Genomic DNA, 14,971 nt, shown 5'->3' with positions numbered 1-14,971 from the left:
ACAATATCTGCCCTATAGTAAGCCCTCGAATATTCACTGCTGCAATTATTATTAGATACATTATAACTCCAACGACAGGATCAAATCTTCCTCACTTCTGAGTGCCTTGACCATTCAATAAAAGGTTTCACAATAAAAAAATTAATACAAATCTTTGCATCTATAAATATCCAGCAAATAAGGACCTTTGGTAGAATGAGTTTATTTCAAAAGCTTCATCCTTTTCCCTTTATAAAATGAAATCTTTTGCAAAATGAGGAACACAGAGTAACTGAGGGTAAATAACACTTATATGAAACCACTAAAAAATTAATACTACTACAGTTCACATGAACCATAACCTAACATTATTGTACCAGAATTACACCCATTTAAAAAAAAAGTGTAATCAGATTGTTTTATTCCTAAATTTACACCTTTATGCCTTTCTTCTACGGGATTGAGAACGAGGTACATGTAATATATACTTATGGTCTTCATTTCTCCTTTCTATGGGAAATAGGATAGAAAATCAAAACCACAACATACCTGATACCAGAAATTAGTAGTTATTTTAAAATTTTTTAAATAAAAAGGGCTAAAATCCAAAATAATGACAACACCAAATGTCAGCAAGGATATGGAGCAACAAGAACTCTCATTCATTGCTGTTGGAAATGCAAAATGGTACAGAAACTTTAGAAGACAGTATGGCAGTTTCTTAGAAAACTAAACATATCTTCCTATATGATCAGAAATCATACTTTTTGGTGTTTATGCAAATGAGTTAAAAACTTATCTCCAGGGGCTGGCCCCGTGTCTGAGTGGTTAAGTTCGCGCGCTCCGCTGCAGGCGGCCCAGTGCTTCGTTAGTTCGAATCCTGGGTGCGGACATGGCACTGCTCATCAGACCACGCTGAGGCAGCGTCCCACATGCCACAACTAGAAGAACCCACAACGAAGAATACACAACTATGTACCGGGGGGCTTTGGGGAGAAAAAGGAAAAAATAAAATCTTTAAAAAAAAAAAAAAAAAAACTTATCTCCATACAAAACTTACAGACAACTGTTTATAGCAGCTTTATTCATAAATGCCAAAACTTGGAAGAACAAATATGTACTTCAACAGGTGAATGGATAAATAAATACAGTACATCTAAACAATGTACAAAATATTATCAGTGATAAAAGGAAGCTATCAAGCCACAAAGCAACATGGAGGACCCTTAAATGCATATTGCTAAGTGAAAGAGGCCAATCTGAAAAATCTACATACCCTATGATTTCAACCATATGACATGTAAAAGAGTCAAAATTAGACAGACAGTATGAAGATCAGTGGTTGCAAGGGGCTTGGGGGAAGGGAGGGAGGAATGAATAGGAGGAGCACAGGGTATATTTAGAGCAGTGAAACTATTCTGTGTGACACAGTAATGGTGGATACATATTATTAAACACTTGTCAAAATCCATAGAAGATACTACACAAAGACTGAACCCTAACGTAAATGTTACTAACAGGAGAATCTGGGTGGGAGGGGGCATATAAGAACTCTGTACTTTCCACTCAATTTATCTATAAAACTAAAACCAAGATTAAAGTCTATTAATTTAATTAATTTATTAAATAGCGGTTTTAAATTTTTTTAATGTTTTAATGTATCACATACAATGAAATATCACTTATCCAATAATAAATGTTTATGCAATCAACTTAAACCTGTTGGCAAAACTGAAGATAATTTTTCCCAAAAAAGCCACCTGCTTTAGACATTACATGTTTTCAGCACTTTTTGTTCTTCCTTTCCGTTTGAAGATCAAAATTCAAACTGCTCCTGCCCCCAGCACACTTAAGAGTGAATACTAATTGCTACCCTTCCTTCCATGAACATCTAACATGTTTAAAAAAAAAAAACATAAGGGTGAACATTCCACTACTGAACATTTCCCCTTACCTCTTCAATGTAAGAATTATGCTGTGCGGAAAGAGCAAAGTGCCTATGAAGGAAGGGATTGCCTAGGTAGGTGGTCAAAGAACATACAGATAGGTAAAAACTCTTTTGCATAATTTTCCTAATTATTAAAATATCCACACACAAAAAGGGCAACAGTAAGAACTAAATTACTTAAAACCAAAAGAAGAAAATAATCGTTCAAAAGATAAACGCTTTTCTATAAAATTTTAATCAATGAATAAATAAATGCACATCTTTCTTACTGCCCTCTTCACATATTTAAAAGTCCTAGTTAGGGGCTGGCCCTGTGGCGAAGTGGTTAAGCTTGCACATTCCGCTTTGGGGGCCCAGGGTTCATGGCTTCGGGTCCTGGGCATGGAGCTACACACCACTTGTCAAGCCATGCTGTAGCCATGTACCATTTACAAAATAGAGGAAGACTGGCACAGATGTTAACTCAGTGACAATCTTTCTCAAGCAAAAAGAGGAAGAGTGGCAACAGATGTTAGCTCAGGGTCAATCTTCCTCACCAAAAAAAAAATCCTAGATAATGTTTCAAACTATTTTCCTATATTTTACACTTAATTTGTGCAAACTTTTACTAAGGAAATAAACAGTAGTATGTGTGACCAAAAAAATTAAGATTTAGTAATTTGAGTCCTTCCAAAAGAACTTTTATTAAATCTTCATAAGAGAAAAAAGAAGACTGGGGAGTAAATTTGAGTATTCAAAGGTTTTAGTCTTGTTTTTTATTTTTTGATTACACTGACAAACACAACACTCACCACATAATATTATATATGTGTAAGACATCATCTCCATATATTTAATACCTTAAAAATGTTTAAAAAGATAAAAAGTTAGTAAAACAACAAAAGCCATTTTTAAAGATAATCAAGAGCCATTCTCCAATCTCACTCCTAAGAGATCACAAAAAAGAACCTGGTTATCTGCTTGTGTATTGTGAGCACTCTGACTGTCGTGCAAAGCATAAACTGACCCAAACAAGAAATCTTGAAAGCAATGCAAAAGGAACTAAGCGATTTCAACGGGCATTTTACTAAAGCCATACAAGTCACTACTGCTGTTGAGGTTCAAAAGCAGCAGAGACTTGAATATACCACTGTTTCTAACCAGCTACTTCTAAATTATTAGTAGATAATCTGGTGAGCTTGCGGTAAACACAGCTGTAACACAACAGCACACACCACCTGGAGGCTTTTGACTTAAGCAATTTTTCAAATGCACAGTATATTCACTCTATTTTGTTCCTTTGAAGCCCAACAGTCACATATAAACTGAACCTTTTCTAAAACCACAACTACAAAAGCTCACTGACTGTGGAAAACAAGACATGAGAAACAGATCTAACTGTTCATCTTTAGAACCAAGTGATTATTTCAAATCTTTATTGGCATAAATAATTTTATAAGGGATCTCCCATGCTTACCTACCATATTCTTAAAAACTCTTCATAAGGAACTTCTGATTAATCCTCTAAAATTACAATGTTTTCTACTTTCTAAAGTGATTTATATCCATTACCTCATTTTATCCCAAAAACTTGAACGAAACAGTCATATTAATCATCATAAAATCCTACCTACAGAATGCCACTGCCATTAACCTCTTAATGCATCAACCAGTTAATGCTATTAACCTGCAGCCTTTTCTAGCCATCTTCTATCATTCCTTCTCTTACAGCCAAACTTCTCAACATTTTCTTACCAACTGCAAACTACCTTATACACATCAATGCCCATCCTCCACCTCCTGGCATCCTTTGCTTTCACCAAATTCTCACGTATCCACTGACTCCTGATTAAATAAATGGCACTTTCTTTGAATAGCGTTTTCTCAGTTCTCATTCTCTAGTCCCATACCTAGAACATGTGATTGTACTGTCACCCCACTTTGAAGCGCTCTCCTCCCTTTATCCCCTTTATATTGTTGTACCTTTGAGACCTCTTTCTCTAGTCATTCTTACACTTCCTCCTCTTGTGAGAATATTGGCTTTTCTTTTCCAATAACTACACGTATCCAAGTATTACCTCATAGCATTAGCTCCTTCTGTTTGAGATACAGAGAGTGCCCTCTGGTTAACACTAACAAATCTCAAAGCCATGTGGGCCACAGCTGCCGGCGGGGTGGGGGGGGTGGAGGGCCGAAATGGATGAACACCAGGGGAGGCCTTTTTGCAAGGGTCAAGGATGAGAGGTGGTCAAGTTAAAACAGGGGGTCAGGTTCTGGCTTGGAATCCTGACCTCACCACTCACTAGCTGTGGGGCCTTGGTCAAATTGCTTAACCTCTCTAAACCTGTTTCCTCCCTTATACCTCAGAGGCATTTAAACCTGCAAGGATTAAATAATTCATGCAAAGAGAGAACACTAGTAAGGAAATGAAATCATTCATAATCCTACCATCCAGAGATTAGCACTATTAATGTTTGGTATATTTCTTTCTAACCTTTTCCCTTAGCCTCTGTTGGTAAATGTGGGTGCACACATAACAGGAATCATAGAATATAAATAGTTTGGTGTCTACAGTTTTTTCCAGTGAGCTTTACAATAGGATATTTTTTATATCATGATGATTTTTAATGGCTGTATAATATTTCCTTTTATGGATGGGCCATGATTCAACATTCCCCTCCTACTGTTGGGTGTTTAAACCGACAAATCACTATCTTTAATTTCTTTTCTGTTCTATTTTTCTTTCTTTTTTCTTTCTCAGAAAAAGTCTCTTCCTCCTCCTCTATTTCACCTTTGAGCCAAATATTGTTAACAATGACTAACAAATCGTCTAGCAGTGTGAGAAACACATTTTATCAAGGAAGAAGAAAATAATGGCTTAAAAAGTGATGATAAACTTCCCATATTAAACATCTAAAAATCACTGGCATGCCCAGAAGTTATCTTTGGAAATTTCGCAAATCATCATGCTTCTTTCAATTTGTTTTGTCTTCCTCCACTGGAATATAAATGCTGTGAGGACAGGGACGTCTTTTTTTTTTTTTTTTTTTTATCTTCAGCAAGTAAAACAGTACCTAGAGCATAATTAGTGTTCACTATATTAAGTATTAGCTGTTATTACGTGCCAGGCACATTTCTAAGAATTTTGCACACCCTCTGAGGTAGATTTGTCCTTTTCCTCACAGTCACAAAGAGGCTAAATAACTTATCTTGGGTCTCACAGTGAGTAAGCGGTGGAACTAGGAATACAATTCAGGAGTCTGTTATTTACCACCAAGCTATACTGAACAAACTGATTAATTACACCAGCAGAGTTCCATGCGATAGCATTAAAAACTGAGTACAATTATGCTGATTTTTTTCTTGCTAATTAAATGTCAACACTATTGTTTTTCATTACAAATATGTAAGTATGTCAACTATATCAAGGATTAAATAGATTTTGGAGGGCATGCCTGTGACCCTAATCACCATTAATATTTGGAATCAAAAAATATGGCCTTAGAAAAAAGAAATACAAATGAAATTTGGAAACAATCTGTTTAGATCTAGGACACTTACTTCCCTCTATTGTTCTTGGATTCAGCAGTCTCTGCTGTCAATCTAAATGTTTTGATTTAATTAGAGAAAAAAATTTCTAGATAAGTTACATTGAAATCACATTTTCCAGAAAATGCTGCACTCCCTTTCCTCATTTCAGGATATTTTAGGAAGGCCCACTTCTCCAATGAGTTAAAAAGTATCTCATCCCAGACGAACTTCCCTTTCTCTCCCCTCCCCCAAAGCAGTGCCCAACACTACCCCTACCAGTGCCCCCAAAAATACATCCTCATGTTCTTCTATCAATAAACTGGGCCTCTGAAAAAGGCATCACATTAGCTCTAGGTATAAACAGATTCAGTCAATTTTAGTTTTGACTTTTGTTCCTTTTTTAAAAATGTAGTGGACAGCCTTAGAAGCCTGTGGTGGTTATCTCCTCAAGACAAAGGCAGACAGTAAGGAGACCAGATCATTGATAAAAAGCATCATTCATATCATAATCTATTTTACAGCCTGAAAAGCCTGACTTTGCCATAGGCTCATATTCAAAGACTCAACGCTACTCAATCTTAAGGTAAATACTTTTCAATAACTTGGGGCCAAAAACACATTTTAAAATTTAAAGGTGGCTACACAGGTCCCTGAACAGAGACATTTCTAAACCCTTCTATTAATCATCCAGCCCATGGCCAAACTCCTGTTAGTCAACGGCTCTCTCAGTCCCTTAGTCCCTTTGGTACAGTGTAACAAGAGGTAAGAGACACGGGGAAACATTTTAGCCATGTTATTTCCACTGAGCTAATATTTATTCCTGTTTGAGTTTTACAACCTAATCCTAGAATAACAAAGAACCAGTTAAAAAAAAAAAAAAACTGGCTTCCTATGTCATTACAAAATGGATGGCTCCACTGGCTACTCAGACTACACAATAGCAAGCAAAAACCTTTGACCTTAGAAAAGCATAGTAAATGTAATACCTACCAATAAATTACACGGTTTACCAATTTTCTCTAAACCAAAAATATCTCTCTCACAAGGAAACTATTACATGAGTAAACAAAAGCTTGTCTTGTTTTATCATTTGCTTAAAATGATAAGCACGGTGGTGGTAGGAAGGGGATTAAGAAACACAGCCAGACAAGTCCATAAAACCTCTAGTGTAAGATAAAACTACCCTGCAGGAGCAGCCAATACATTCTGACCTAACAGCTGTACACAGTTGCACTAATTAAAATGAAAGCTAGTCTGCATAACACAGGCAATTCACTGAACCTTACCGACAAGTTGATGGGGTTCACCATCATACAACCACCACCACTCCCCACCCCCGCAGACCTATAGTGTAAACAATAAATTGGCACATAGCTGAAGGTACCTGAATTTGAAAATATATATATGCATTCAAGTATTTCAGAAATAATCACAACCATGTAGACTGGAACATATTCTATAGAAACACAAGCTATAAAACCTGTACACACACAAAGGAAGTGGTACAGCTACATTACATCAGCTCTCGCCTCAATTCATAAATGCAAAACCACAAAACCAGACAAAAATCTAAATGGCCTTTTCTGGAAACCTTCTTATTAGGGTGAATGAATGTAGGTTAAGTCTTTAAATATGTTACTGAACGGGATTCGTTGATACATCACTTTCAACAGCCACGGGGAGGGAAAAAGTGTAATCTTAGTCAATTCTATCATGCAACCAGATCAAATAACACTGCAAGCAAAGCCTGCCAAGCGCCAGGGCCTGCCAGAGTACAATGAGCACTCAAGTGCTCTGGACTGAAAACTACCTTTCACTGGTCCCAGAGATCTTTATAAAATAGTTTAAACACTACTAAATCACAGAGTTGGAAAAAAACAAATACAAGCTGCTCCCACACTATTGTGAAGTTGCTGTTAAGCCTCTAAAATGTCTTCCTTGTGTTATTTTACTAGGCAATGTAAATATTCAGAAAGGCAATTGCCTTTTAGAGACCAAATCTAACACACGCATAAAAATGTAGAGTTGGTTGTGCATCTGGAAATAATTGTCCACAGATCAACAGGCTTACATGAGATATTGTTCCCGTCTGTAAGATTTCAAATCATGTCTACTTTAAATTTAGAGTTTCTAGAGAGAAAAAAAGAAGGAAAAAAAAAAACGGAACTCAATATAGTACTTTTGGCACAGAATTTTAAGGACTTTGTCAACTCTGTTCTCAACTTTTACTTAGTGTCTCAATCTTAAAGCCCACAGACACACAATTTCAAAAGGACAAATTAATCTCTGTTGACCCCTGTGTTCATTCACATACCATTTTTTAAAATTTCCATATGGCTGAGGAGGCCCCCAGCCAAACAATGCCCCGAGGAGAGCAGTGGCACATGTGCACCAGGAAAGCATCAAGACTGAGAGTAAACCAAAGTAACCTATCACAAGAACTTCTTTCGCAGCAAAGAGAAAGTGGTCAAGCAAGTCTCCCCACAGCTTCAATGAGAGTCAAGGTTTGAGTAAACAAGGGGAGGGGGTGGGGAAGCCACTACCTCAAACCAAAAAAAATTTAACAATTTAAACTAAAGCAATCTTCTTCAAAACTCTCTCTGCATTTTAGCTTCTCTGGCAAAATAACAGTATTCTGGTCCAAGAAAAATAATGTCTTTGTCACCTAAGTAGCCCCAAATTACTTTATAATCAAGTCCATCAAATTCATTTTATTTTTAAACTTAAATTTACTCCACAGCAAGCAATGAAGTTTCTGATCAAACAGTGACTTTTGAATTATACACTGCTCATCTTCAATAATGCTGTCCTTTCAGAGAAGACAAAAATACACACATGCACACACATACATTTTTTTAAAATAGTGTTTTCTCTGTCCTAAAGATGTTTTCTAATTGGTCTACTTAATTGGGATTTCTAGAGTTTTGGCAATTAAAAAACTACTAAGCCCAACAGAAACAAAGTGGGACACAACAAATACCCATTACTGATTCCTGAAAAGCCATCATCATTCTTAGTAACCCAAGTTGTTCATCTTTCTAGGGTCAGCTACAACACTCCCGCACACCCACCTCGGAGAGCCCCTGCGCACACACTTGTCCAACTTCCTGGCCCACGACCCGAGTCCCTCTCGCAGCACAGGGCACCCGGCCACTTGCCTGCGGCCGGTCAGCGGCAGAAGCTGAGTCTGCAGGCCTCGTCCTAGTCCAGTGCTGGGCCCTTGCAAACTCAGGCCCGCGGGGAGGGGCAGGGCGGGCCGGGGGCTCGGGGCGTGAAATGCACTTGCTAAACAAAAGGAGGCCCTGACGACCGCAGGGCAGCACTGCGCGGTTGCATGTCCCCACGGCTCGGCGGCTCGGGGAGGCAGTGGCCGCGCAAGGCCCCGCCCGCAGCTGGGGGGGATGCGGCCACTGCTGCTCCGGCTGGCGCTCCTTCAGCCCTAGCGGCAGGGCCAACACTGCCACATGCCTGTGACCCAGACACTGGGAGAGAAAGAGCAGCCTCCCAGGAGCGGTGGCAGCCAGCAAAACCCGGACTGGAGACTGGCCTGCTCCGCGGGCGCGCGCGCATACACTCTCACACAACACACACACACCCACACAGACACACACACCCGCTGCAATTTTATCTCCTTCCCAGCTTGCCCAGCCTCCCCTCTCCCCAATCCTCCCTCCTCTCCCGACAGCCGGAACTGGGAGGCTGCGTGATTGATGGCAGCTCTTAATAGCATGGTCAGCTAGAAAATGCATCTGCAAGCAAGATATTAAAGAGGCAGCGCATCCCCGTGAGTGATCAGCAGTTCACACATCCTAGAGCTGCCTCTCTCTCTGCCAGGAATATTAATGCCAACCACCTCTGACGTCTAACAAATGCACACGAAACAACCAACAATCATAGACATGCTGAACATTTGCTTCAAAGATGCACAGGAGAAAGAAGCATTGTTTGGTGTCAGACAGTATTTCTGACCCCAATTCTCACAGTTTAAGAATCCTGTGTAAGTCATCTGTTTGAAAGTCTTCTCTCCAATCCTTTTTCCACAAGAAAATAAAGGTCCACCTGCTAGACAAGGCATAGCTTAAATTGGGCTTGACTGAAATCCATCTTAATACAGAAGCAAAATAAATGCACATTGTTTGCCATGTGGCCTTAAATAAACATATAACCCATCAGCTACCAGATTCCAGACCCCTTATTAATTCCATTGTTAGGTGCATCTAAATAGAATTACCAAGTGTTAATTTCAAACCAGTTTCTTCTCCACCTCCAATCTAGTAAACATATATCAACTTGCTAAAATTAAACCACATTTATACCATGTATTCCCTAGTAGTAATAGTCAAGATCATTTTGTCCTATTAAATAAGACACTCTACAGCAAATTTTTAAAAACATATTCCTACAGAATACAAATTCAAAGTATTAAACTCACTCAGTGTCAACTCAAATTTGAAAGTTACAAACTCAAAATTTAAATGATCACTTTTGGTATCTTTAATATTACACCTCTCACCTTCCAGGCAAGTTTCATGGAACTCTCAAATAGCTTTATTAATGTTATTTATAAATGTTACTGGATCTTCCAAAGTCCAATAAAGTCAATGAATTATTAGGTACCCTCTTACCAACAGGCCGAGATTTACATAGATCAAGTGATTTGCCCCAGGTCTTGTGGGGAAAGGGCACAGAGTAGATCCTGGGGTCCTGCCTTGCTGGCACAGATAATCAAACTGACATGCACATTTGCTATTTAAACACCATTCTGCTGATCTCTTTTAAAGAAAAATCAAGTTATTCTATAGGAGACAGAAATATCAATCTAAAACTACCATCATAGCACATGGACTGAGAGTAAGAGCTGACGAAGCATAATGCCTCTGCCACCCTGAAAGGTGCCTGTGATCAACACAAATCAGAGATGGTCTATAGCAAAACCGCAGCTCTGCTATAAGCTCCACTAAACACCATTCCTCAATGAGACCATCTCGAGAGGACCTGTGGCTTGAAAATCTGCTTCATAACCAAGTGGCTCTGAGATCACTCCATCCACGTCAGAGATGAAATCGACCCTAAAGCCTAGGTACAAAAATCATTCCTATACGTGAACATATTTCCAACTTTCTAACCACCTACATCTAGACACATGGCAGAGCTTGAAGAGGAGTTTTTCTGTCTGTTTTTTTACTGCAGACTTTTTTAAAAGTGCTGGTTTACACTGAGTTGGAAAGGGTTGGTAAGAACAACCAAACTGCTCTATTCTGAATTCATACTATACCTAGTCTCTCAGGAATTCTAAGCACTTTGACAGCACTTTATGACACATATTCTTTTATCCTTGTCGTGTACCCTCTGCTAATCGATCCACCCCCCAGACCCCCACCTCCCAGTTACACCAGTCTTTCAAAATCACCAAGGTATCAGGATTTCTATCACAGACCATCACCGCTTCTTCCCACTAGAGCAGGAACCGCCCCCCCGCCCCCCACCTACACACACACACAGTTTAAAGCCTACTCGTCCTTCAGATCTCAGGTCAAACACCACTTTGTCAGAGAGGCTTCGCGAGGCCCCATTCTAGGTCAGGTTCCTTTGTTATAAGTTCTCAGGGAACTATGTTCCTTTCCTTGAGAGCATTTATCATAGTTTGTAGTTCATTAGTGTGATTTTCCGATTATTGTCCACAGCTCCTTCCAGACAGCGAGCTCCATTAGAGAAAGTTCTCTATCTTTGCTCATTATCAAATATCAGATATCAAATTTCTGTGTGTCAAGCACACAGATGTGTGGAATGAATAAGTGAATTGAGGACAACAATCCTGTCTTATTCATTTTGTATATTCTCTGCACAGTTCCAGGCACAAAGAAGCCTCTGTCAAAAAGCAGCATCTATGCAAATAAATAGCATTCCTTTTAAAAGTCTTTAAAAACAAATCTTTAAAAGGCTAGTAAAAGGAGTATTTTTATCCCCGTTTTATAGAGATGTAACTAATTGTGCTCTGGGTAACTCATAAAAACACTGAGAACCTAACCAGGGTCCTATTTGCAAGCTACATTTTTTTTTAAGAGTTAAGACATACAGAAGCCATCTTTAATTTACTCAAGTTCTTCCTACTTACCTGGTATTTAAGCAAGAGGTAACCAGCAGCAGGTAAACTGGATAGACTACGAAATCTTGTACATGCACATAGGACAATATAAACATTTGAAAGCACACTGTACACTAGTTTGTGTTCAACACTTCTCTGAATGTAAAAGTATCACCAAATTCTGCTGTAAATGGCGGGGAGGGGATCCTCACCTCTCTTTTACACTGACCTTCTTCTTTATTGTCAGTTTTTTCCTCTCTAAAAGACTATTTCCCTAACATGGAAGCCTTCTGAGAGCTCTTTTGATCTGAGGACTCCCATTCAGTGGTGACAGAACATCCGAAATGACTTTCCCCAACTCCTCAAAATGAAGAATTCATCTTAAATCCTATTAATGTGAGCTTGCAAATTAAGGGCTCTGTAGGTGAGAAATGGGAGTTATTACAACAAGAACAATTTCTCAGATGTTTTGCACGTGAGGACATGAAAAAGTGAAAGAAAGAATAAGTGTGTGAGATGAATGAAAAAATATTAGATATACCCCATTCTCACCCCTAAATTAACGCTCATTGTTATTTTCAGCATTCCCCATGGCACTGCTTAGTTCCCACACGATCTCACCCTGGCCTTCTCTGTCATTGCTTCCTTTTGTCCTAAGTTCCATTCCACATAAATTCCAGCTCCAGGTTTTATAACACCCTTCATTTATCAAAACAACCCTGTCAAGTTGAGTACCATTAACAGATAATGAGAGGAGACAACAGATGCAGTTAGAAGCAAAGCACTCCACATTATACAGGCCTCAGCATGCAGCCAAGTGAGCTGACATCTAACTTTACCCTGACAGTTATAATTAAATACAAAGTCTAGTTAAACTAACATTAAAGCTAGAACCAGGAACAGTACACAGGGGAAATGTGAAGTATAACCTTAGTACTAGTTGAACAGGTCCCAGATTATTCCAGACCCTCAACCTTGAACAACTACTGGGCATTTACTCTCTCTACCGCTCTGCTTCTGTCACAGCAACGAAGACTCTTGGCTATTTGGACCACTCGGCAAGTGGTCCCCAAGACCACCAAAGGGGGGAAGGAGATTGCATTTTTACATGATAGTTTAAAGGTAACATTCATCTGAAAACAATAACTAGTGAGGTCTGCCAAAATTATAACTATCAAACTGAAACAATCAACATTCTTTCCTATAGCATTATCTAGTAAAATCATTCAGATTAAGTAATTTAGCTCACTCCATTGTCAAAATATCAAAAGAATACCAAAGTCAATCAAGCAAACAGTGACTGAATCAAGGGTTGTGTTAGCTGGGTTAGTTAGTTATGTTTGCATAGTACCCTAGGATGGGAAGGTTTTGTTTTGTATTACTATGCAGAACATGGAGTTATAATTTTAAGCAAACCATCTATTTCTTTCCCCTTTCCAACTCACAAAATAGCACCACACAACAAAACCTCCCGAGTTTTCAAAAGGAAAAAGAAATACATACAGTTCTTTTTGAAGCCCCTTTGGATTTTTTAAAATTAGAGTAATATATATTCCTACAGAAGATCCAAACAATTCCACTCAACAAGTTGCAGCGTATTTCTCCAGACTCTCTTCTAGAACACATGTGTACAAACACACACAAATACTTAACATACATATTCATTTGTCTGGGGGTTCATTCTGTTGATTTTTATCTCATAAAAATGAAATCCTACTATTCATGCTATATGGCAACTTGCCTCTCTCACTTTACAGCAGACCAATAATATCCGATTCCTTTTTATAGCTGCACAGAATTCTACAGTGTGGGAGTACCATAATTAACAAGTCCCTAATTGCTACCACAAACTTCTGTGTGCATCTTTGTGTATATCTCTAGTTCAGCGCATATGCACTTTTTAGTTAAAGCTTGAATCAAACTGCCCCCCAAAAACCTGGACCAATCTATATACTCTTCCCAACAGTGGGACCTGTTTCCACACTCAGATTCTGGTCATCTGCTTGAGTTTTACATCAGGCACTCCCCTGAATCTCCTACCTTTCTGATCATTCTCTGTTTCTTTCCATGACTCCTCCTAAATATTGGTAGTCACTATCCAGCCTCTTCTTATCACACTGCGGCATCTCTGGTGAGTGAGAAGATTCACTCTCTAGATGCTTCTGTGTTACTGATTGCAAAATTTTATTTTTCCAGCCCTGAGCTTGCTTCTTAACAAGAGATCCACATTTTCAAAACCCCTCTCAAATCATCCTAAACCAAATCACCATGTTCTTCACCACATGTCCTGATTAACGTTGCCCTGGTCTAAGTATTAATAGCATGCTCTTTCTTTTTAAAAGAAAATTATGGCACATCCTAAAAGGCATGTAAAATCAGAATTAGCACATTAAATTCATAAATTATTTCTCAGTTTTTAGCACTACTGGATGACTTATTTTAATAATAGGTAACTATCATCTAATCCATAGTTTGTAAGTCTTAAATGGAAATCAAGGTTCGGTATTTACTAATATGAATTCTTAAAATAACTTTCCTACTTAATTACCTATTCATTCATTTATTATCACTTCCCATTAGGCCAACACTTAATGATCAACTCACACAGTTTATGTGTAGGTAAAAGTGCTGAAGAACAGAAAAACTTAAATCAATAAGGTTATGATGCTAACTATATCCACAGAAAAAGACAACAGAGAGAACCATGAAACATTAGGCAAACATTAGGCAAATGTTCCAAATTATTGGGGAAAGTGAGTTTTTATGTCCTTCAATGCCAGAATCTTAATACTTACTCTTTTACATGTCAAGAATAAAACTTATGAGCTAATTTCAACCTAGGTACGGTTGGAATCTACATAATATACTTGAGAAATAACTAGAAATAACAGATTCCAAGAATCAAGGAGTCTAACCCTCAGTAAAACTATAAATAGTACATACTTCAAAATTAAATAGAGCAGTACAACATTAAGGTTGGACATTAACTACAACTTTCCCTTTTGTTTTACACTTCCCAAGACGGCCTCAAACATATATTTGAGTGATAAACTGCTAATAACTATTTAAAGTGTTATTTCATGAAGTACAAAATTAACAACATTAAAATATATTCCTGGAAAACACACACACACACACACACACACAACTTGCAACACTTAATCTCACTTTTATAAGAACAGAGAGCAGAAGCACTAGCTTCAGTGTGCGCTCACAGTAAACTCTTCTTACATAGTAAGTCAATCAAAGGTCAGGCCTGGAAGTTTTAGTTTTTAGAAGTGTGTAGCCCACTCATGGATGTAGGAGGTGAAACAAGCCTTAAAGCAGCTTGAGAGATAGAGAGATCTCTAAGATAGTATACGCTCTGAACATTTTAAGGAAATTTTCATCTCTGTTTTAAAACTCACTAGAGATCTCAGATTGTATAGATGAAATTATAATATTTCAAT

The 14,971-nt window shown here is 38.3% G+C and overlaps 1 protein-coding gene across 12 annotated transcripts in view; it reads right to left on the bottom strand.

The window, feature by feature from the left end:
- Positions 1-14,971, bottom strand: part of RERE (arginine-glutamic acid dipeptide repeats) — a 402,750-nt gene that overhangs the window by 296,582 nt on the left and 91,197 nt on the right. The window contains exon 1 of one of the 12 annotated variants that reach the window (XM_023635851.2): positions 8,509-9,094. The exons of 9 other annotated variants lie outside the window; for them this stretch is intronic. The gene's annotated coding sequence lies outside the window, so the exon portion shown is untranslated. Of the gene's footprint in view, positions 1-8,508; positions 9,095-14,971 lie in introns of those variants that run through there. 2 more of the 12 variants (XM_070260988.1, XM_070260986.1) reach the window with 2 other exon arrangements.

This window comes from Equus caballus, chromosome 2 (assembly GCF_041296265.1).
Source record: "Equus caballus isolate H_3958 breed thoroughbred chromosome 2, TB-T2T, whole genome shotgun sequence".
In the NCBI taxonomy this organism is placed as follows: Eukaryota; Metazoa; Chordata; class Mammalia; order Perissodactyla; family Equidae; genus Equus; species Equus caballus.
The sequence above is the reverse complement of the archived record's forward strand: the minus strand, read 5'-3'. Positions and strand labels throughout refer to the sequence as shown.